At 41.2% G+C, this 25,548-nt stretch overlaps 1 protein-coding gene across 3 annotated transcripts in view; it reads right to left on the reverse strand.

The window, feature by feature from the left end:
- Positions 1-16,977, reverse strand: part of LOC114642900 (N-acetyllactosaminide beta-1,3-N-acetylglucosaminyltransferase 3-like) — a 57,190-nt gene extending 40,213 nt beyond the window's left edge. Inside the window, exon 1 of one of the 3 annotated variants that reach the window (XM_028791647.2) lies at positions 16,480-16,977. The gene's annotated coding sequence lies outside the window, so the exon portion shown is untranslated. Of the gene's footprint in view, positions 1-11,917; positions 12,221-16,479 lie in introns of those variants that run through there. The other 2 variants (XM_028791650.2, XM_028791648.2) reach the window with 2 other exon arrangements.
- Between the last annotated feature and the right edge of the window lie 8,571 nt (positions 16,978-25,548).

The following is a 25,548-nucleotide window of genomic DNA, read 5'->3' on the forward strand; positions in this document are numbered from 1 at the left end:
ACTTTGGTGATGAAGTATTCATAGCTGATGCATACATGGATAGGGCATTGAAGTGGCCTCAAATAAAACAAAATGATAGTGTAGCTCTGAGAGAATATGCAATCTTTCTTGATAGCTGTATAGACACAATGACAACCGCAGGGAGTCGTGACGCATTCAATGACAATCCAAATATTCGCATAATAATCTCTAAGCTACCATATACTTTAAGAGACAAGTGGCGAAGCTGGGCCTTTGAATTTAAAGAAAAGGAAGCAAGAAGGGCAGGTATTGATCACCTAATCACCTTTTTACATTGTCAGGTAAGGATGATGATGGATCCCTTTTATGGAGATGTTTCACAAGGTAGCATGGAGAAAAAGGAAAAGACTGACAAAAGTAAGTCTCCTCAGAAATACGAACAGAGATCGGGAAGTATTTTTACCACAGGTATTTCCGATGTCGATGAAAAGGAGGCAAGAGAAACCTTGGTTGAAAAGACTGTTAATGATACATGTGCATTTAAAAAGCCTTGTGTATTCTGCAATGGTCAGCATATCCTTGCTGAATGTAGAAAAATCAAAGAAATGCCACATAAAGAAAGAACTGACTTTTTAAAATCTAAAGGTTTATGTTTTCGCTGTCTCAAACAGGGGCATCTTGGTAAGAACTGTAAAGAAAGAATGAAATGCCAGACATGTTCTTTTCAGCACTCAGACATCCTGCCTATCAAAAAAGATTCCGGAGCAACATCTAAATCTACGGCTAGTGTGGCGACATCTACTGAAAGGGAAACCGAGACTGGAATTTGTAACTTTACTGGGGCCGGAGAAGAGTATGCATTGCAAGTAGTTCCTATTAAGGTAAAATCTAAGAAAAGTGAAAGGTATGTAGAAACATACTCCTTTATAGACCTTGGTAGTACAGTAACAATATGCACTGAAAGGCTCCAGAGACAATTAAGCCTTCAAGGAAGAAGAACACAAGTATTCCTCAAAACTATGAATAACTATGATAATGATTTAAAAATATTAACCTAATGTTCTGTCTTACCAGATTTACAAGTCTGTGGTCTCAATGATGATGAATATATTGATTTGCCAAAGGTCTTTACACAGGTCTCCATTCCAGTGGACAGAGAAAATATTCCACTACAAGAAGATATCGATAAGTGAGCATATCTTAAAGAGGTACATCTAACTCATATTGATTCTGAAGTTGATCTTTTAATAGGAATCAACTACCCAGAAATCTTCAGAGAAGTCACGAATCATACCTAGCCAAGGAGGAGGACCTCATGCTACAAAGACTGCACTTGGATGGGTGGTTGGTGGACCACACAAAGAGATAGATGACCTCACAAAACAAAGTGGTAAGATACCCAAACATTCAATCAATCGTGTGTCAATAACAGAGATTGAGGATATGTTGCTGCAACAGTATAACACAGATTTTCCAGAGCGCAGCTGTGAAGAAAAGGAGGAGATGTCACAGGAAAACATCAAGTTCATGTGCACAGCCTCAGAATCTGTGAGTCTGGTAGGTGGCCACTATTGTTTAAATTTGCCTTTGAAGGATGAAACACTTAAAATGCCAAACAATCGCTGTACTGCTGAACAGCGTGCTATTGGACTCAAAACTGAGAAAAATTCAGATTTCCACGGAGACTATAAAGCCTTCATGAAAGACATTATAGACAATGGTAACGCTGTCAAGGTACCCAAAGAAAGCCTAAATTACAATGAAGGCAGAGTGTGGTACATTCCATATCACGGTGTGTATCATCCAAGGAAAAATAAAATTCGAGTGGTCTTTGACTGCACAGCCACCTATCAGGGGATTTCACCTAATGAGCAATTATTAAAAGGCCCAGACCTAACTAACACACTCATTGGTGTCCTTACAAGATTCAGAAAGGTGCCAGTAGCATTAATGGCAGACGTTAAGTCAATGTTCTACCAAGTTAAAGTACCAGATAAAGACACTGATCTTTTACGTTTTTTATGGTGGCCTGAAGATAATCTAAGTAAAGACCTTGAAGAATACAAAATGACAGTACATCTTTTTGGTGCTACGTCTTCACCCAGTTGTGCTTCTTATGCTTTGCGTAGAACAGCCGAAGACGCCAGAGATACATTTCCTGAGGAAGCTGTTAACACCTTACTCAATAACTTCTACGTGGATGACTGCTTAAGGTCAGTGACAACACAGGAACAAGCTATAAAGCTGGCAAAGGACCTCCAAGCTCTATGCCTAAAAGGGGGATTTCATTTGACTAAGTGGGTGAGTAACAACAGAGAAGTTGTATTGTCTATTACTGAAGAAGACAGAGCTCATGAACAAAAGCACTTAGACTTGAGCCACAGTCTCCTTCCCACAGAGCGTGCTCTGGGCGTCCAGTGGTGTACAGAAACGGACAGTTTCAAATTTCAGATTAAGTTACAAAACAAGCCCGCTACAAGGCGTGGTATTTTGTCTGTTGTTAGCTCAGTTTATGATCCACTTGGTTTTCTAGCACCCGCCTTACTGCCAGCAAAACTTATTTTAAGAGACTTATACAAAGAGAAATTTGAGTGGGATGAAGAAGCAGAAGTCAAACACATTCAGAAATGGAATAAATGGATGGATGATTTGCAGTTACTTACAGGCTATAAAGTGAACAGATGCTTCAAACCTACTGGAACAATAAAGACAGCACAAATGCACCATTTTGCAGATGCTAGTGAAGATGGATATGGCACTGTCACTTACCTTGCCTTAACCAACAAAGAGGGCAAAAAGCATTGTTCATTCCTGATGGGCAAGTCAAGAGTTGCACTATTGAAACAGGTCACGATTCCAAGATTGGAGCTGACAACAGCCGTTGTGGCAGTTAAAATTGACAAAATGCTTAAAGGTGAGCTTCAAATGCCCTTAGAAGAATCTACATTTTGGACTGACAGCACCACGGTGCTAAAATACATTTCAAATGAAAGCACTCGATTCAAGACTTTTGTTGCCAACAGAATCTCCGTGATCAGAGATCATTCACAGCCTTCACAGTGGAGGTATGTCACATCTGCCCTTATCCCGGCTGATCAAGCATCCAGGGGGCTAAGCATAGAAAACTTTCTCAAAAGCACCACATGGTCACAAGGTCCAGGTTTCTTATTGAAGCCTGAAAAGGAGTGGCCAAAAAGACCAGATCAACAGAACGATTCACTCCTTGAAGATGATCCAGAAGTTAAAACTTGTGCAGTCAACATGACAAAAATAGAGGAAGCAACCGAGCCCATCAACAAACTAATCACCTACTTTTCAGATTGGCATCGCTTGAAGAAAGCAGTGGCTTGGTTCCTCAAGTTTAAAGACTTAATGCTGAACTTAAGAAATAAAAGAAAAAAATTCCAACTAGAAGTCAGTCAGACTAAAAGTAATCCAGAAGAACAAAAATCACTCATTGCAAAGCACATGAAAAAGTATAAATTGACTTTAAAAACAAGTCCAATTTCTCTAGATGACTTAGCTAAAGCCGAAACTGAGCTTATCCGCCTCAGTCAACAGCAAGAATTTCCAGAAGAATTAAAGGCTTTAAAGAAAAAGACTTGTGTTAAAAAGAACAGTCAAATCTATAAACTTGACCCGATCATACAAGATGGAATACTAAGAGCTGGAGGAAGACTCTGCAAAGCTGCAATGCTCGAAGAAGCTAAACATCCTGCAATTCTACACAAGCATTCACATGTTGCTTCTCTCGTATTGCAACACATCCATAAACGAATTGGACATTGTGGGCGCAACTATGTGCTCGCACAGCTACGCCAAAAATACTGGATACCTCAAGCGAATTCAGCTATCAGAAAAATAATTTCAAAGTGCACAACATGCAGAAGATACAATGCGAAAGTAGGTGAGCAAAAAATGGCAGATTTGCCAGAAGATCGTCTAGCAGCAAACCAACCACCGTTTACAAATGTTGGAGTCGATTATTTTGGCCCCTTCCTAGTCAAAAGAGGAAGAAGCCAAGTCAAGAGGTACAGAGTAATCTTCACATGTTTAACAACCAGAGCTGCGCACATAGAAATCGCACATAGCTTAGACACTGATTCTTGTATCCAAGCCATACTCCGATTTACGGATAGAAGTGGACAAGTTAAAATCATGCGCTCAGACAATGGAACAAATTTTGTTGGAGCAGAAAGAGAGCTATGAGAAGCTATTAAAAAATTGGAACACAAAAAAAATCAGCGACACTATGATGCAAGAACAAATCAAATGGATTTTCAATCCACCATCAGCTTCTCATCAAGGTGGAGTGTGGGAAAGACAAATCAGGAGCATAAGAAAGATCTTAAATTCAACAATAAACCAACAAACACTCGATGATGAAAACCTTCCTACAATGATGTGTAGAGTGGAATCAATACTCAATAATAGGCCCCTTACAAAGACATCAGATGACCCAAATGATTTGGAACCACTCACACCCAATCACTTGTTGTTACTGAAGACAAAACCTGAAATACCACCCGAACTCGTATAAGAAAATGAACCATACTGAAGAAGACGATGGAAACAAATTCAATACATGGCTGATTTGTTTTGGAAAAGATGGACTAAAGATGGGCTTAAAGTGGAGAAAGACAAACAAACTGTAATTGCCTTTATTACACTATTGGCACATAGGCTTATCTTGGTCAACTGGAAGAATCCTAACTCTCCTATTTTCAGTCAGCTGAAACACAGCTGCTAATGGATTAGGAGGGATTGACACACCAAGGCTATCTGAGAGGCATTTAAAGATTTTGGTCCAAAATTGTTAATTTGGTGCAGACCCAAAACATGTGGCCCAGTGAGGCCGGAGCCTGATTGCAGCGTTCACAGGTTGGATCTTGCCCTGGAAACATTTAGGACAATTTTAAACGAGAGAGATGCGCTCGATATACATTTTGAGTTGAATAATTCTATTGAGTAATTCTATGCTTTGCGCATATGGAGCTCGAATGAATTCTGTGTATTGCTACTTTTTGCTCCCTTTCTGAGATATTGAGTGAGACATCCTTTTCCCACTGTCCACTGGGATCTTTGAAAGGGAGGGACTGTAAAAAGGTTGTATATATTACGGAAATGCTGGCCAATTCCTCAAGACTGATCAATATTTTTTCTGGCATAGAGATAGGTGGGTGGTGAGGAAAATTGGGCAGGTTTTGTTTAACAAAGTTTCTAATTTGAAGGTAGTAAAAGAAAAGTGTTGCTGGAAAATTGATTTTGGAGTGTAATTGTTTGTAGGATGCAAAGATGTTGCAGACCTAACACAAACATACCCATTTAGCCCCTTAGTAAGTGGTTTGACCTTTCTTCATTTGTGACTCGGCCCCTCAATAATTACTCCTATACATACGGAAAATGTTACATTTCCTTTCACTTTCATGTGGTATGCTCGTTCAGTTACCCTATGACATGAACACTTGTCGTTAGGGGTGTAACAATTCCCCAAATCTATGGTTCAATTCAGAATTTAATTTTTGATCTACAGTTTGATTCATACCTGAAGTTTTCTTTTCTTCTCTTTTTTCTTTAGAAAATAACAAATTATTGGGTTTTATTAAATCACCGACAATCAGAAACACTAAAGAGAACACCAATGAATATGGAATATTAACATCAAATAGATTAACTATGTTAAAATAAATAAATGCGTAACAATTCCCTTAAGACCAGTCTAAGTAAACACAAATAAATTTAAAAAAAAAAATAAAAACCCAGTGAGAAACAAACACTGGTTGGTGCATTCAGTTAACTGAATCATTTCCACAAAAATGTGTGGTTAAGTTTTAAATTTACCTTCAAGAACACTATCATGTCCATTGTCTCAGTGAGAGGCTTGCTCTTTGTGCTATGACAATGCCCCCTGCACTAGGGAAGACCCTCTCACTGCAGACAAAAGAAAGGGCAGAGATTTAAAATATGGGTGAAGTGCAGTGCTCGCATTAAGTAACTGATTAAGTGTTGATCAGTCGGAATATCTGTTATTGAAGTCAGATGCAATGGTAGATTTGATGTCTTTCACAACTGCTAAATCAGAGTCACTCTGCTTCATGGATGTCAGGAATGTGCGTTTTTTACATTATCATTATCTTTATTGTTAAAACTGTTGCCAGGTGTTCAGTGCTCAACAGAGTTGTCACCATGTTCAGTGCTTTGACAGCATTAACCATATCCTCAGATATTTTTACATGTTCATCAGAATAAGGAACAATATCCTTAATGTTCCTCTTAATACTTCTCTCTATAAGTGCCGAGAAGACAGCAGCCTGCTGTTAAAGGTTGCACTCAATTATGTCACGGTCCTTAATAAGCTTGTGTGAAGGAAGCCAGAGCATCTCGTTTTTCCTTTAACTGCTGCAGCAGCAGTGCTGTGATATGCAAAACATCGAATGTGTGGTTAAAGTCCAGCCGCTTCAACTCCTTTCACAATGCTCTTGCCATTATCAGCTGTCATGAGATTGGTGGCATTTGGTCCGTCAATTTTCCTTTTCTGATGGGTTGTGAGACATTCACAGAAAACGTGTGTCTGGAGAACGGGGTTTACAATTACCCAGTTGTCAGTAACGTAGTAATAACTTTTGTTTATGGCATTTGGACCTTGAACTGATCTCCAAGTGCATGTTCTAGTATAGATTTTTGGAGAAGCCCTGTGAGTGAAATGTCACGGATTTTGAGGTTTGATGAACATTTCTGACAGGGGAGACTGAACTTGATGCAATACCTGTCTTGTTCGCCCTACAGGTATGGAGAAAAGAGGTCCCCATGCATTTGTTGTACATTTTCATGGTTTTTTGTATGTTACCAGTTGAATTTTTCTGTACTGCTTTTTATACGTTATTTCATGATTGCTGTGTTATGAAACTCCTCCTCAAACCGCCACCTTATCGTGGTGCAGGGGTTTCCATGTCCCAATGATCCTAGGAGCTCTGTTGTCCGGGGCTTTATGCCCCTGGTAGGGCCACCCAAGGCAAACTGGTCCTAGGTGAGGGATGAGACAAAGTGCGGTTCAAAACAACCTCCTATGATGACTAAAAACTTTGGACGGCGTTTTTCCTTGCCCGGACGCGGGTCACTGGGGCCCCCCTCTGGAGCCAGGCCTGGAGGTGGGGCTCGATGGCGAGTGCCTGGTGACCGGACTTGCACCCATGGGGCTCGGCCGGGCACAGCCCGAAGAGGCAACGTGGGTCCCCCTTCCCATGGGCTCACCACCTATGGGAAGGGCCAAGGAGGTTGGGTGCAGTGTGAGTTGGGTTGTGGCCGAAGGCAGGGACCATGGCGGTCCGATCCTCGGCTACAGAAGCTTGGGACGTGGAATGTCACCTCTCTGAAGGGGAAGGAGCCTGAGCTTGTGCACGAGGTTGAGAGGTTCCGGCTAGATATAGTCGGGCTCACCTTGACGCACAGCTTGGACTCTGGAACCAATCTCCTTGAGAGGGGCTGGACTCTGTACCACTCTGGAGTTGCCCCCGGTGAGAGGCGCCAAGCGGGTGTGGGCATACTTATTGACTTGGAGCCTATACATTGGGGTTTACCCCGGTGGACGAGAGGGTAGCCTCCCTTCGCCTTCGGGTGGGAGGACAAGTCCTAACTGTTTGTGTGTATGCACTGAACAGCAGTTCGGAGTACCCACCCTTTTTTGGAGTCCCTGGAGGGGGTGCTAGAGGGCATACCTTCTGGGGACTCCCTCGTACTGCTGGGAGACTTCAATGCTCACGTGGGCAATGACAGTGAAACCTGGAAGGGCGTGATTGAGAGGAATGGCCCCCCTGATCTGAACCCGAGTGGTGTTTTGTTATTGGACTTCTGTGCTCGTCATGGATTGTCCATAACGAACACCATGTTCAAGCATAGGGGTGTTTATATGTGCACTTGGCACCAGGACACCCTAGGCCTCAGTTCGATGATCGACTTTGTGGTCGTGTCGTCGGACTTGCGGCCACATGTCTTGGACACTTGGGTGAAGAGAAGGGCGGAGTTGTCAACTGATCACCACCTGGTGGTGAGTTGGCTTCGATGGTGGGGGAGGATGCCGGTCAGGCCTGGTAGGTCCAAACGTGTTGTGAGGGTCTGCTGGGAACGTCTGGCAGAGCCCCCTGTCAGACGTAGCTTCAACTCCCACCTCCGGCAGAACTTTGACCATGTCCCGAGGGAGGTGGGGGACATTGAGTCTGAATGGGCCATGTTCCGTGCCTCTGTTGTTGAGGCGGCTGACCGGAGCTGTGACCGTAAGGTGGTCGGTGCCTGTCGTGGCGGATATCCTCGAACCCGTTGGTGGACACCAGCGGTGAGGGATGCTGTCAAGCTGAAGAAGGAGTCCTACCGGTCCCTTTTGTCCTGTGGGTCTCTGGAGGCAGCTAATAGGTACCGGCAGGCCAAGCAGAATGTGGCTTCAGTGGTTGCTGAGGCAAAAACTCGGGCATGGGAGGAGTTTGGGGAGGCCATGGAGAACGACTTTCGGACTGCTTCGAGGAGATTCTGGTCCACCGTCCGGCGTCTCAGGAGGGGGAAGCAGTGCAGTGTCAGCACTGTATATGGTGGGGATGGTGCGCTGCTGACCTCGACTCGGGACGTTGTGGGTCGGTGGGGGGAGTACTTCGAAGACCTCCTCAATCCCACTAACATGCCTTCCAATGAGGAAGCAGAGCCTGGGGACTCGGAGGTGGGCTCCCCCATCTCTGGGACTGAGGTCACCGAGGTGGTCAAAAAACTCCTTGGTGGCAGGGCCCCGGGGGTGGATGAGATACGTCCGGAGTTCCTCAAGGCTCTGGATGTTGTAGGGCTGTCTTGGTTGACACGTCTCTGCAACATCGCATGGATATCAGGGACAGTGCCTCTGGATTGGCAGACCGGGGTGGTGGTCCCCCTCTTTAAGAAAGGGGACCAGAGGGTGTGTTCCAACTACAGAGGGATCACACTCCTCAGCCTCCCTGGAAAAGTCTATTCGGGGGTTCTGGAGAGGAGGGTCCGTCGAATAGTCGAACCTCAGATTCAGGAGGAACAGTGTGGTTTTCATCCTGGTCACGGAACAGTAGACCAGCTCTACACCCTTAGCAGAGTCCTGGAGGGTGCATGGGAGTTCGCCCAACCAGTCTATATGTGTTTTGTGGACTTGGAAAAGGCGTTCGACCGTGTCCCTTGGGGAATCCTGTGGGGGGTGCTCCGGGAGTATGGGGTACCGGACCCCCTGATAAGGGCTGTTCAGTCCCTGTACAACCAGTGTCAGAGCTTGGTCCGCATTGCCGGCAGTAAGTCGAACCCGTTTCCAGTGAGAGTTGGACTCCGCCAGGGCTGCCCTTTGTCACCGATTCTGTTCATAACTTTTATGGACAGAATTTCTAGGCGCAGCCAGGGTGTTGAGGGGGTCCGGTTTGGTAGACTCAGGATTGGGTCACTGCTTTTTGCAAATGATGTTGTCCTGTTTGCTTCATCAGGCCGTGATCTTCAGCTCTCTCTGGATCGGTTCGCGGCTGAGTGTGAAGCGGCTGGGATGGGAATCAGCACCTCCAAATCCGAGACCATGGTTCTCAGCCGGAAAAGGGTGGAGTGCCCTCTCAGGGTTGGGATAGAGATCCTGCCTCAAGTGGAGGAGTTCAAGTATCTCAGGGTCTTGTTCACGAGTGAGGGAAGAATGGAGTGTGAGATCGACAGGCGGATTGGTGCAGTGTCCGCAGTGATGCGGGCTCTGCATCGGTCTGTCATGGTGAAAAAGGAGCTGAGCCGTAAGGCAAAGCTCTCAATTTACCAGTCGATCTATGTTCCTACCCTCACCTATGGTCATGAGCTGTGGGTAGTGACCGAAAGAACGAGATCGCAAATACAAGCGGCTGAAATGAGTTTCCTCCGCAGGGTGTCTGGGCTCTCCCTTAAAGATAGGGTGAGAAGCTCAGTCATCCGGGAGGGGCTCAGAGTAGAGCCGCTGCTCCTCCGCATCGAGAGGAGTCAGATGAGGTGGCTCGGGCATCTGATTAGGATGCCTCCTGGACGCCTCCCTGGTGAGGTGTTCCAGGCACGTCCAACCAGGAGGAGGCCCCGGGGAAGATCCAGGACACGCTGGAGGGACTATGTCTCCCGGCTGGCCTGGGAACACCTCGGGATTCTCCCGGAAGAGCTAGAAGAAGTGGCCAGGGAGAAGGAAGGCTGGGCATCTCTGCTCAAGCTGCTGCCCCCGCAACCCGACCTCGGATAAGCGGAAGAAAATGGATGGATGGATGTGTTATGAAAAGTGCATATGTCAAAATTACTGTTTTGTTATAAAGAATTCCACAAAGAAAAGTGTATTTTGAGCAATCTTTAGCAAAAGATTACAGCTTTTTATTGGTCATTGGACAGTGGCACCTGGTGAAAAAAATTTGGGCAGGAGCACAGTTTTTGGGAGGACAAACTGAAGCAACACTTATCTATCGTATAATGCCTTTCACATCTCTCTACAGGTATCTATCTGCTTATTCCATATGCTCTCATGGTCCTCATGATAGTGTCAATGCACATCTTGGCATGTCAAGTACCAAACCCATAGGACAAATCCAGGCTAAAAAGTATTACACCCTTTCCACCATGCTGCCCAATCTGATGCCAGCTTTCGCATTTTTATTGTGCTCCATAACTTCAGTCCATGAAATCCACAGACCATTTTATTCGTCCCATAACTTTCTCTATAGAATTGGAATGGAACAGGTGCACCTCCCATCCAAATTGTATACTACATCTGTCTCTAAATTTCCCAGTCCTCTGCCAGCTTGTCCAGTTCACCATTATGCCAAAACCCATACCATAATATCCACACCCCCACCTCTATAATCTTCAGATAACATGGACTTCTGTCTGTCCTATAACACATCGATAGCAGAAGTCCAATACAAATCTTACTGTACCTCTGCTAACAGAGTGCCCAATCCTTGGCCATTTCCATAATATTGCATAAATCCACATCATACAATCACTAGTCCTCTGATTTTTCTCAAGTCTTGCATCCCAGTTTATCATTTAGCGCACCCACAGAGTCATTCCCACCCTAATTTTATTCTACACTTGCTGCCAGTCTGCCCAGTCCTACGTATTTGTGCCAGGCTTACCTCACCAGGACACAAATTCACATTGTAAGATCCGCAGGCACCCCCAACCTGTCTTGTATTACACCCACAGGACAAGTCCAACCTAAATCTTATTCTGTCTTTATGATCAGGATAACTATATTATCTTGAACTTAAAATTTTGCCCTCCTTTCCTTAAGGCCTGAAAATTTCTCAATTAATTTCTGATTAAACGGAGCCTGACAAAAAAATTAGCCTCATACTATTGTCAAGATCTGTGTTTCCCAACCTGTAGTTGCATCTTTTCCAGTTTCCCAAAATCGAGTGGTTACTAAGTTGGTAAGGTAGGATCCAGTATGAGTCAAACATGTACAAAATTAATTTCTCAGTCGAATAAAGATCATTTTAAAAAAGATTTTAGTGAAGATGCAAAGCAAAACAGTTTACACAAAAATAGAGAAAATAAAGTTATTACAAATGAAGAATAAAAGGCAAAAAGGGAAAAAAAATGTTTCTCCTGAAAATTACCTTTTTTTTTTTTTTTTTAAAACTTCAGTTACTTTCTATACTTAATGGTTGTGTTATTTCTTTATGCTTTACTTAATACACTCAATATGTATGGCATGGACAATACTATACGTTACGTCACATCATGGTTTGAAACAGTATGCCCTCCATGCCTTAAAGACTGCAAGGCAGATCATAAAACCAGGACTAATCTGGAGTTAGACAAGAAATAATTAGAATATTCCATTTCAGTTTAGCTTGTGGGAGCTATAATGGATCCTTCTCATAGACTATGAACTAATATATAGGCAAACATTTTAGAAAATACTTCTATCAATTTAACATAAACTAAATAAGTAACAAATTGCTCTTACACAAGCTTTTTTCTGTAGTGGCACACTTTCTGTAACCAAAATATCCCTAGGCACAAGGAGCTTATGTGGGAAAAATTCTGTGTGTAAGCTCGTCCTCGCTCACTTGCCTGCTGCTGAATTCTTAAGTCGAGTAGGGTCTGGTTCAAACTCCTTTATCTTCTTTATTTTCCTTCAAGTGAATGATTTACAAAGGGGTGTTTCATTAAAGAAATAAACCAAAGTTTCTTTGATTTCTTAAGTTGCCATTACCCTAAGGTTGCGCTTGCTCATCTGTGCTATGTTAATGGCAGGTGTGAGCTGTGAATCACTGAAATGAACATGAAATAGTCCAATTGTCCAATCAAATTAGAATTAAAAAAAACAAAAAAAACAAACACAAATTACTTATTACACTGCCAATAAAGGTGGGAGTGTCTGTGGCACAGAGAGTGGCAATTCCCGGAAAAATCTGAAAGCAACCAATTAAAGGACAGCCTCAGGTCACTTGTTTGCCAAAAGATCAAGGACTTGCACTCTCACAGAAAATAATGAAATACAAGTCAGAATCAATTTTTAATGGATGTTGACATGTGCAAATAAACAAAAGTGCCTGGTGTCAGCACAATTTATTTCATGATTATTTTTCATTATTTATCTAATTTAAGTAGAGTTTTAAAAAATATTTTTGGTGTGACCCAGTGCCCCGCATTACAAACTACCTCTGTTGTCAGAACAAAATCCCATATTTCCTTTAGGTTCAATGTATTGACATTTCAGATGTCAACTTTCGTGCCTTTTCCTAGGAATGTAATCCCTGTGAAAGCTGAAGATTGACTATTTATAAAATATACAGCTTTTGAAAACTTTAAATAGGATAATACTTTCATGATTTATATGTGTTACAGTGTTAATTGTAAAATATGAAATGAGTTTTGCAACATAGACTGCAGCTAAAGTCTGGGGGTGTCATGGTTCCGAAAGATGAGACCGTGGACATTAGAATTGAGGTTTCAGTCTCTCACTACAGCGGCTCTCCGGTCCCCTCATCCCAGTGCCAACACCATTGTTTCCGCAGTAACCGTATCGCTTTTGTCAGACATGGCAAATGCACTCTGTGCTCAGGAAAGATGTTTAAGTGAACCCCATTTCAAAATATGTATAGCTATTTCAGAAGCAGAATTATCTCCTGCATGAACATTAGCCATTGCCAGAATACTGAAAGGGTAAGAAATGGTATTGGATTTCTCAGAGTAGTTATGCCTTCCACCGTTTCTATTTTCCCTTGTGAAAGATGTCTTTAAAGCCAGTTGTTCTCCATCATAAAACTTTTACAACATGAACATGCATTAGTGTTTGCATTCATTTGTGTTTAATAGTGCAATGTCAAAACTGGACAAGTTTGTTTGTCCTTAGCAGAAGTAATCAAGGTATAAAGTTAATTTCATCCTCATGATTATGGCCTAATTAATCAAACATGCTAAGCCTGACACATTCAAAGAAAACTAAATGACATCCATAAAAATAGTTTCTCCAGAAAGACAAGCTCACATGCAAAACGGCGTTTATAACTTCACTTTTTTTACTCAAGTTAATTCCAGACAGGACAGCAAATATCATAACTATAATTGAGAGGTACAGAGTGACTGCACACATGTAAATTATTTTCCTAAATAAATACTCAGAGTTCCAGTTCTGTTAAATACTTTCTTTGACATATAAAGTCCCCATTACCTTACAAAACTTTTTTTGTTTGTATATAATTTTGCATATGAATTTGATTCTTCTATGGGCTCTGAAAAGGTTTCTAATAAATGGACAAAACCAAAGTCTTTATATCAGGCAAACTAGCAGAAGTCTAAAGATCAAGAATAACACATTCAAGTTAAGGTTTTGTATGCTTTTAAAATCAGGAACTCATTGGTGTTTTGCACACCATCATTATTATTATTGTGGTTATTTATGAAGCCTGATATGGATCTATGGTAAATGAAGGGTTCTTTCTGGAAGCTTCATGTGGATTTTTGTTTTGTGAACCAAAAAATGATCCCCCTATGTCACTTTTCTAAAGGAACCACTCTGGCACCTTTACTTTTAAGAGTGAAGATGTGGTCCAGATGGACACGGGGCAGCGATTCTGACCCATGAGGAACCATGCAAGTGAGCATATGCAAGAGGTGGTGGAGCTGCATCAAAGGAGCTGCTCTGAAAATCGAACACCACTTCAACTAGGAAAAATAGAAGAAAATGGTGGGTGCACATACTGTAAGGGAACCTCATGAAGATGACACTTTAATCACAGATGTTCAAGTAGCTCACCCGGTGTTTCTTGAGCTGGACTGCAGGAGTGAGGTTGGAAATACTCTGGCATTTACTGAGGCATTCACTGGAATTCAGTCAGGATCTCAATCACAATTGTGCTAATAAACGTTCAGTCATTAACTGTTCCTTGTGTCTGTTTATCAGTCCTACTTCCACCACTCCTTAGGTTCTTACAGTACTATATGCTTCAGATATGGTATACCATATCTTTAACCTCCACACAACACAAAAGAAAGGTGACAGGAATCTAGTAGTTTATCTGCACATTTTTATATACTAACCAATGAATCTAAACTTGAAATATATAACTAATTTAATCATCTCATATTTCCAATATATACTTGTCGTTTTGGATGCTCAAATAATTATTTATCTGTTAGATCTATCTAAAGAGAACTATGGGGAGACAGGACAAAAGTCAGCTCACATAGCTAGGACTCCAAAGCAAATCACAAATGTAATCTTGTCATTTTCCATCTCCTAAAAAAATGTTGACAGTTTATAATTAGGCCTGCATGTTTGCAATATTAATCCATTTTCTAGAGCCACTCATTACACTACAGGTTGCGTAAGCTTAGCAGCATTGCAGCAAATTCACATCGGAGTCGACGATCAATCTAAGGCAGGGTGTTGAACTCCAGGCCTGGAGGGCTGCAGTGGCTGCAGGTTTTCATTCTAACCCTTTACCTAATCAGTGACAAGTTTTCACTGCTAATTTATTTTTTTTCCCCCCCATCATTTTAATAGCCCAGTTTTTAAGGATTCTGGGCGCTGAATTGATTCTTTTCTTCTTTAAATGACAGCCAAACAGAAATGAGACACGAAACAAGCCAACACATAACCAGCTAAATTGGGACTTCAAACTCCAACCAATTTCACTCCAATCACTTTCTTAATGAGAACCTGATTTTTGCTGTTAATTAAACTCATTATTTAAATCCATGGCTTGTTGCTGCTCTCATTCTGTCACAGCAGACATTTCCAAAACTGTTGATTTTCTGTTTTTTCTAAGAACACAGTCAAAATGTTTTATTGAGCCGACAGAACAACCTTACCAAGACCATCACCTTTCTTTATTTTCAGATATTGTGTGATGGGTACAGATGAGCTGATCATGTGGCAGCTTGTTTTTGTGTCTCACTTTTATTTGGCTGCTAATTAAGGAAAAAGAAACAACAAAGGGGCCTGAGTCAAGTTAATTAAAATTAAAGCAAAAGAAGTTAATTAGCAGGAAAAACTGGTCACTAATTAAGAAGATGGTTATAATGAAAACCTGCAGCCACTGCACCCCTCCAGGACCGGAGGTCAACACCCGTAGTCTAGCAGGGGTGGGCAAAGTCATTCCTGGAGGGCCGCAGTGGCTGCAGGTTTTTGTTCCAACCCAATTGCTTAATAAGAAGCACTTATTGCTCAAGTAACACTATTGCTTCACTTTAGTTGGCTCTCTCGATAAGATTTTGAACCGTTATTGCTTATTTTAGTCTTAAACAGCTGTATTCTTGGTTTTTATTTGCTCCTTATTAGCAATAAGATGCTAATGACAAAAGAAAGCAGCATTTCTCCATTTAACTTGTTTTCATTTACACCTGTGTGTATTTATCGTGCACTATTTGGTTTAATTAAATACTTGGAAAGAAAGTGAAAAGACAAAAGTGAAACACTGAAAATTACTCATCTGTTTTAGACTTCAGATCATTTGGATGATATCCTACATTTTTTTTCCTTTCTAAGGACATGAGAATGACCTGACATGGCAGAGTTAAAGAACTAACAAGCTATGAAATTGAATAATTGACAAGGATTGTTTTCTGATTAAGCAACTGAGTTTGAACAAAAACCTGTAGCCAGTGTGACCCTCCAGGACTTTGCCCACCCCTTGTCTAAGGGATAGTCGCCTGACGGGGGAACAGTTTCCAACCCAAATTTCCGAGCAAACAAGCACATAAATAAACAAACATGAGCCATCGCTTTTTAAACATGGCAACAAGTGGACACGCATCCGTCCATTTTCTTAAGCTCACTTTTTCCCCGCTACACAATCGCAAGGAGAATGCCATTTCAATAGCAATGGACGCAGGAAACAGACTCTGATCAACATGCTGCGAAAGGAACCGTTAATTGCCAACGGACTACATATTAAAAGTTTTATTTCAATTAAGGGGGCAGCATGTTTTGGTACACTGTAAACACCTTTGAACACTGAGAAAAGAAATATCCTTTATCTGGATTATAAACTACCCTTTTTAGATTCATTGTTGACTTACCTTAAAGTGTGTTGTCGATTCCGTCTTGGTTTCGTTTGGGTAAATCTTAATGAAAACAAGAAGAAGTCCGTTTTCCCCTTCATGATATAATAGGCATGATTAGAAATTTATGCCCGGACCAAACGCTTCCTTCCTCGCTTTCTTTCTGCAAATCTTGCACGAAGATATTCACTTTATTAGAGCTCACAAGATAAAAATGAAACAACGGTAGCAAAGTCATAAATGCTGGACAGAAGCGGCAGGCGTACTTTCATATTAAAAGGCAGAAATAAAGGAATTTACTGTCTCACTGTTATACCAATTAATATGTATTAAAGGATCACGAGGTGCAGTTATTTTTAGTTGCTGCTGCAGCCTAAAAAATAAACATAATTGAGCTTCTCATCTGTCTCGTAAATTTAAAACTGAAATCTCCGCCTCCGTATAGCGTAGTTTGAGAAAAAAAACATCCATTAGCCTTTCTCATACTTCTACTGATTTTGTCGGACCAAATTAGGAGGCACGACCGCGGTGCACTTATATCACATGACCTAGTAAAGTATTCAGCTGGGGATTCATGAAATCTCTTTATGTATTTTTTATTGTACCAAATGGTTTTGTATTTCGCCTCTCTTGCTAAAAGTTGCAATCAGTAACATTAATCCTTCCAGTGTTGAGGTACAGTTTCAGAATCCTTATTTCTTTCAAAGGCGCGGTGAGTAGGATCTTATGTCGGCATCACTAGTGTAGCTCAGCACCAAGCCAGGACAGCCTGGGACCAAATTTGTGTGATGGTAGTTTGGAGGAGGGGAGAGGAGAAAAAAAAAAAAAAAGTTAAGACACTTCGAGCTTGGAACCGAGTTTTCTGGAACTAAAACCGTTAACCCAGTCTTAAGTTTAGCGTGAATTACCTCGTATCTTCGCCGTTTATTTTTAAATGTTTCTAAGCACATGCTTTAAATTTCCGAATCAGGAGCTTTTTTATTCATATTAACTGTTTAAAGTATACTAGGAAAGTAAAGACCTAAAAAAATAAATTGAAATTTGCTGCCTGAAACATGAAATTTTATTACAAATACTATGGATGTGGTGAGAGAGGACATGCAGGTGATGGGTGTAACAGAATAAGATGCAGAAGACAGAAAGATATGGAAGAAGATGACCCCCTGTGGCAACCACTAACGGGAGCAGCTGGAAGAAGAAGAAGCAATGTTCTTTTTTCTGGATTCATTTTATGCATATTGGATATTCATTTTGGTTGTTTATTTCGTTTTAAAAGTTATTTTATCAACTCTTCCAAAATTTGAATAGTTTAGGAAAGAAAATCACATTTTGCACAGTGGATTTTCATTTGATTTAAATTATAATATCTAAAGTCAAACAGGTGCAGCCCTGGTTAGATTTGGTTGCATGAAAATGTTGCTGTTCAAACATCTACCCATTTTATGTGCTAGCCCATCCAGAGCAGAGCCACAGGAAGATGGAACCCATTTTATCAGTCATCAGGTACAAGGCAGGATAATCCCTGAACAGGACACTACTCCATCACAGTGTGAACTCACACAATTCAGCCAATTTAGCACTGCCAATTCACCTAACCTACATGCCTTTGTACTGAGGAAGGAAACTGGTGTATCTGGAGGAAACCCACATGGAAATGGGGAGAACATGCAAACTCAACACAGGGAGCAAATGTGTAAACCCCAGTCTTCTTGTTGTGAGGCAGCAGCTGTGCCACTATGCCACCGTGCTGCCCGAAAATGTTACTTTGATATGGTAAATTGTTATAATTGTTATTAGTGCTGTCTTTTCTGTAATTCTGTGTATTACTTTACTCTGTAAAAGTAACTGCTTTACAAAAGAATTACGGTAGCTGTGGGGTGGCACGATCTTGCGCTAATTAGCACTGCTATCTTTCTACTTTAACCCACTTATTTGAAATTTGAGTGTAGTTTACATGTACTACCTGTGTCTGCTAAACTTTTCTCTTGATCTATTGGTTTCTTCCAATAATTAAAAAAAATCCAATATCAGATTAATTTTTAGCTCCAAAATTGACCCCGTAGGCATATGCAACTGAGCCTGAGTGGTAAATCATCCAGAGAATTTTTGTGCCTTGTGCTTGAAACTGCTGGGAATGACTTCTGCTTTTTGGCACTCTGTACTAGAATAAGGATCTGTCCATTTTCTGTACTTGTCCAGTTACAGGTCACAGTCACTGAAATTGGTAATGGCAGCATTGGGTAAAAGACAAAATTCTATACAATGCGCCAATTCATCACACCACATACTGCTGCACATACTCATGCAAATGCAAAGCATTTTTCTGTGACAATGACAGTTGTCATATGTAAGCTTTTTGTTGAACTGCAGTTTTAAATATTAACTAACATTTTCCAACCTGCTTAGTGTAAGTTACCTTGGATTGAAACTTTGAACAAATTAATACATGTGAAGAGAATGACCTTGTCCAGGCTTCTGTGACATCTTGGCCCCTCATGAATTTCAGCCTTTGTTGTAACTGAAGCATTTTTACTCTGTGTATCATTTTTAAGTGTGTTCACACTGATGGACTTTTCTATTTGTCCTCCATGAAATTATATGAATTTCAGTGGACCAATTTTGTTAAAATTTGCACACTTATTCCTCAACAAAATTTGTCACGAAAGTGTGATTTATACATCTTGAGTAGAGTAAGCTGTACAATGATTTTAAATTTAGACAATTCCCATTAAAAGCATTTTCAATTTTTTTTTAAATTCATCATCTTAAAATAAAAGGACAGCCAGCTTGACTTCCATTATGGATTTGTTTACTGCTTGAGAGAGGTTACTTTAACTTGTTTATTGTTATGAGATGAAGATACAAAAATGGCAAAATTGCGTTTTAGATCTCCTAAAAAGAGCATGAAGAAAGCCAGATCCTTCAATGGCCAGTCCAAAAGAGACCCCCGCAGACCTGCTTGACCCTGACAACTACCTGCTGGCTAGCAGGCCCCAATAAGGGAAGCTGGCTTTGAAAGTTGGTTCCAAAAGACTATACAAGTCCCAAATGATACAAAAATGGTTTACTAAAGAGAGACACTGTGAAAATTCTAGTATGGTATTTTAAATTAATATATATTGACTTTTACACAGTAATAAGCAACAATATAGCTCTTGTTATTAAGTATAATGAAAAGATGGCATAAAAGCTAAATTTGTTTTTGCTTGCAGTGGCCTGGCCCTGCTTTTCCACTTGCTTAATCACCAATATGATGTAATGAAAGCCAAGGTCAATGTGTACTGTGAAAGAAAAAACAAACAGGCCATTGAGAAATGCCACAGTTTAAGAGTTCAACCTTGAGAGGTAAGCAGCACCCATTTTGAGCAGCCTAGTATTCCATATATGGGTCTTCCTGACTTAAATTGTTCAATGAATACGTTTTGGTATGATGATGGATGGTCAGGTCTCTAGAGACAAAAAAAAAACTTTATATCAGGATTTATTTATCCTGAAATTGGAAAAAATGTAACAAAATTCTCAAAAGAGCAAAAAGAAGCAAAAAGGGATTTGCCAACAGAGGTAATTCAAAGCAGTCAATTCGAAGTCCCAATACAAAATCCACCAGAAAAATCCAATAACAGAAGTAAAACTCCAGAATTAGTATCAAAAGAAAATTCCAGCAAAATGTTCTCAATGATCCACTGGCTGGGTCTCTCACACCATATATCCAGAAGACCCAGCAGCAGTGACATCAAGGTGGTTCCGCCTCCTGTGGCTCCGCCCACAGAGTGCACAGAATGGAGTCACATTTAAAGACACAGTGCATAAATATTACAATAAATAAACCCAACATAACAGAAATTCCATAAAAATGACAAGTAATAATGGTGAAAGGACCCTTTCCTGACCAGGAGGCTTTTGTGAAGGAAGATCAGGGTAGCAGATGTACACAGGGCACTGCCTCCCCCAGAGAGCTAGACGGCAGCCCCTCTGGGTTGCAGCGGTGCCTCAGGTTCCCGCAGGGCCGTGGAAGCCATCAGGGAGAGTTGTAGAGCCCTACTTTGGGTTTCCACCACACCTGGTAGTACTTCCAGACAGTGCTGATGAGCCACCTGAAGTGCCCTCAGATGCAGCATAAAAAACGACCACCTCCTCTTCCCTTGAGGAGCCAGAGTCAGGAGGAAGAAAGACGAAGCTTGTTGGAAGAGGAGTGGAGGCAGAAAGAGAGAAGAAGAAAGAAGGCAAATTGCTGTTTATTTTCTGTGCTTTGTGCTGTGCTGTGGGGAATGATTGGGACACGTTTCCCCTGTAAATAAATGTGTGTTGTGCTGGACTTGTGCTAGGGTAAATATATAAAAATAATTAAAAACCACAGTAAACCAGAAAATACAGTACAGAGATAAAACCCTGGCTGTAACACAACATAGCTCTACCTCTAAGGGGTGGCTTTCAAGCATCCTCTGAAAATATTTAACAAAATTCCCCATAAAGACAATCCACAAACAGAAAGTTCTTCAAGAAATGGTGATACAAAATGATGACCTTAGTCCAGGAGGGATGGTAAGTCGAGAAGGCCCATCAGTGAAGACTTGACAGACAGGAGACAATATCTTGACCAGGGCCACATGACAGAGAGATTTGATTTAACAGAAAGAAATCTGCATCCTAACTGGAATGACAGGACAGTAGGAAGACCATCCCTCTGGGTGGAATGACAGACCAGCAAGTAGACCCCCCAGTATTCTGCCCAGAGAGCAAGAGGAAAAGAGGATGACTGCATGACACAGAGAAAAAGTGTAAATGAAGCAAAGGTCAGAACCAAGAGAATAAAAACCACAAGACAAGAAAAAGGTCAAAAAGGACTGTGGAGATCACATATATTGAATCAAAAAACAAATGACGTTCTCAGATTCCCCAGTGCTGAAAACTCCTGTAACAATATACAGCTCAATACCAGAGCCAGAAAACAACCCGTCAAATAATTTACAAAAGTCCCAGGATCCTGATACCCAGCAAGAATAACAGGACAACAGGTAGGCACACTCCTGACTGGGATGACTGGTTTAGAAATTGGTGAAACTCACCTTTTGTACCGCAAATCACACTGGTAAAAGTGTCGTCCTGGCATGAAGACTCTCTTGGGTCTTTCTGGTGGCGAAACAGTCTTGGGACATTTAGGTGGCAGGGTGCAGTCATCAACTTTGTCATCTGGTACAGACTTGGCGCTTTCAGGCTTCAGCTCAGTGCACTTTGAGGGTGAAGCAGGTAACAACTTGGAAACAGCAACTCCAGAATATGCAGCAGACTCAAGCGGGGCAATAAAGCCGGGCACAGTAGGGCCAGGCAGAATAACAGCAAAACAGATTCAGGGTGCGGGGCGGAGGTAAATTAATTTAGATTAGATAAACTTTATTAACCCCAAAAGGAAATTCACATGCATACAGCAGCAGAAACATAAGCACAAGGATACAGACTCACTGTAATAAAATAATAACACTCACAAATAATACAGCCAATTAATCAATCAATATATAAATAAAAACAAAGAAACAAATAAATACTTACATAAATAAGTAAATGTATATTGTTCAGATATTTCACATGGTATTTCAAAATAAACTTAACAAGTGCCCCGGGAGGAAGCATTGAAATGCCTGATAGCAGTGGGCAGAAAACAGCCCCAGAGGTGGTGGAATGAGTCTGTGGCTAAACATGCTCCAAGAGAGATAGATAGATAGATAGATAGATAGATAGATAGATAGATAGATAGATAGATAGATAGATAGATAGATAGATAGATAGATAGATAGATAGATAGATAGATAGATAGATAGATAGATAGATACTTTATTAATCCCGATGGGAAATTCACGCGCCTCCTGGAGGGGATGGAGGGTATTATTCATGATGGCATCCAATTATGTCACCATCCATTTTTCTACAACAGCTTCTGGTTTGTCCAGGGTTCGTCCTGTGATGGAGCAGACTTTCCTGATAAGGTTTTGCAGGCATTGTACTTCTTTTGAGCTCAAGTTGCTTCATCAGGAGACCACAGTGTAGAACACCACACTGGCTGCTATGGACATATGCAAATTTTCCAGTAGCTTGCTGCACACATCAAAAGACTTGAGTCTCCCTAGCAAGTTTTGTCTGCTCTGAAACTTCTTATACAGCACCACTGTGTAGTCAGACCAATCCAGGTTGTTGTTTATATAGATCCGTAAATACTTGTATCTCTGCACCATTTCCATGTTCTCCCCCTGGATGGTGACTGGTCTCAGAGGCTCCTTGGCACAACTAAAGTTCACCATCAGCTTACCACCAGCTTTTTTTTTTTTTTTTTTGCTGATTTTGAGTTGCAAGTTGTCCCTGCACTACAAGATAAAGTCTCCCACAACCTTCCTGTACTCTGACAAATGTTCATTATTTATGCAGCCTATGATGGATGAGTCACCTGAAAACTTCTGTAGATGGCAATCACTGGTGTTGTGCTGGAAACCCGTTGTGTAGAGAGTGAAGAGGAAGGGAGATGGGACAGTTCCCTGAGGTGCTCCAATATTACACACCACCAATTGGCTTGGAACAGCCACACAGGTTAAAACTGGAGGCACAAAAACAGCAATCAGCATAGGAGTGGATGGGCCAAAAAGCTGGAGATGAGTGTTTAATGATACTGGCAAAAGAAGGTATTGAAGATGCAGTTTAACAAAAAGAAACAACTCATACTTGAGTAGGAGGATCTTTTAACACAGCTGTGCAAATGGGTGTGAGTTACTCAAAAGAACTTGTTGCAAACCTAAGGGTAAGTAGTTCAAAAAATGATGCAGCAAAGCTAGAAGTAGGTGAACAATAGAAACAGAAACAAAGGACGGAGACTGAGATAAAGAGACCTATGTAGAGGACCCAGGTGTAACAGCAGCGGACTAGGAGTTAAAGGAAAGCTTGTTAGAATAATGTTTGCAAACTTGGTGAAATTCATTTAGAGCAAACTACACAGAATGAAACATGGAGTATAAATGATCTTTAATGCTGAAATATTCATCATCATTCTTCAATTCAATTATTCTGTAGCATTCTTTCAAACGCTTATTTTCAAAATCTTGAAACTGTTAAAAGATCAAAAAAATTTTTTCAGAAGGTGTTTTGTTACTAAGTTTGGAACAAAAAATGGCATTTGAAAATCTAATATTCCATAATAATGTAGCTCAGTTCTATTTTTGAATCTATGTTTTTGTTTTTTTGAGTGGATCATTCTACTGTGAGATGGTGACACAAACATGGTGAAAATGGGGTTGAGGCCTTCACTGTCTTAATCTTTATTTATTTATCTGGTTTGTACAATGCTATATACTGTATACGCTGCCGTTCTTTATTATATTCTGTAAGTGCCTTGAGAATGGGAAAGGCGCTGTATAAATAAAATGTATTATTATTATTATTATAGAGCAGGCCAAATTTTTTACGGGCCAGCTCAGAAGAGACTCCCATGAACCAGATTGCCCCTGATAGCTACTTGCTGGCTAGCAGGCCCCAAAAAGGGAAGTTGCCTTTGAAAGTTAAAAAAGAGATAGAAGTCATGGCAATTCTGACTATATTAGAGACAAGTCCCAAAAAGAAACATTATAAAGAAAAATATTTATTACAAAAAAATTTGCAAAATGTAACAAAATGCTCAAAAGAGCAAAAAGAGGCAAATCATAATTTGCTTACAAAGGTAGTCCAAGGTAATTAAGTCCTAATATTGTTATATCTCAACCAGCGTTCCTTCCCTGGCTGGGGTTCAGTGTCTTTTGTTTTATGTCTTGTTTGTTCTTTGTTGAGCCATTCATTTATGTTGATGTTATTTTTTTTAATTATCTGCTGTATTTTCTTTGCCTGTGTTATGTTGCATGTGTTTTGAGGGTGAAGCCCCGAGAGGTAGGGCCACCTGCCAATCAATGTCAGGAACTGCCCACTGCCTTTTATATCTGGAAGGTCTCCCATAGTTCCTAGCGGTTCATTTTGAATGTACTGTTCTTAGGAGTGGTGAGTTTACTTGTGTTTATTCTATGCTTTGTGATTTGTGGATATTATGAACCCGTGCTCTGTTTTTTTGACTTTGCTTTGAATACTGTATTGGGACTTTGTTCTCCTTGGATTTCCTTTGCTAGTGACTCCTTTATGCCTTTGTGCTCTTTGGAATGTGAAACAAAGTGTTTTGTGAAAAGAAACCTAGTATTTTATGAAAACACTGTGTTTGACTGTTAATCTCCCACACCCCATAGACAATTTTGGAAATGTTTTTTGGGACTTAAGTGTTTTAGGACTCCAACTGCAAATACAGAACCAGACAGTATCAAAAGAAAACAATACTTACAGAACTCCAACAAACAACTCTCGATGATCCACTCGCTGGGTCTGCTTCTTCTGTGAGATGAATCGCGTTGCAGTAGTAGTTGAGGAATTCCAGGCACTCGACGAACAGATTCAGAAACTCCTGTCCAGACGAAGATACCTTAGAGATCTGAAGGCTCGGCTGTTGGATAAACCGTCCTCGCCATCTGTTATCGGCGTAACATCAACCCCGCGTTGTGCCGCTCAAGTCAACTTCACCCCCGCGCCTCGTAGGAGCGACACCGATGATGACCTCGGCGTATTTCAGCTATGCAGACAGGGGTTCAAGGCCAGAACACCTCCATCGGCACAGGCAAGCATCGTAACTCAGAACCGGTTCGACCCTCTAAGTGTCCCCAGTTCGCCTTCAGCTCATGGTGATGTAATAGTGGTAGGTGATTCTATTGTTAGAAACCTCAATATCACATGACCTAATAGAAAATCTTTTGTTTCTTGTTTTCCCGGTGCTCGTGTCTGAGATGTGATGAGACGTGCGCCGGCAATCTACGAGAAGCACAAGAACAGGGCAGTTGGAGCAATTGTTTTGCATGCTGGCGTAAACGATATAAGGCACCAACAGTCGGAGATCCTCAAGGCAGACTTCACAGCATTAATTAAAGACACAAAGGAGAGGACCCCATCGGCAAAGATCTTCATTTCGGGTCCACTCCCTCTCGTCAGACGATCAAACGAGTACTACAGTCGTCTGCTAGGATTAAACAACTGGCTGCA

The sequence above is a fragment of the Erpetoichthys calabaricus genome, chromosome 6 (genome assembly GCF_900747795.2).
Source record: "Erpetoichthys calabaricus chromosome 6, fErpCal1.3, whole genome shotgun sequence".
NCBI lineage: Eukaryota > Metazoa > Chordata > Cladistia > Polypteriformes > Polypteridae > Erpetoichthys > Erpetoichthys calabaricus.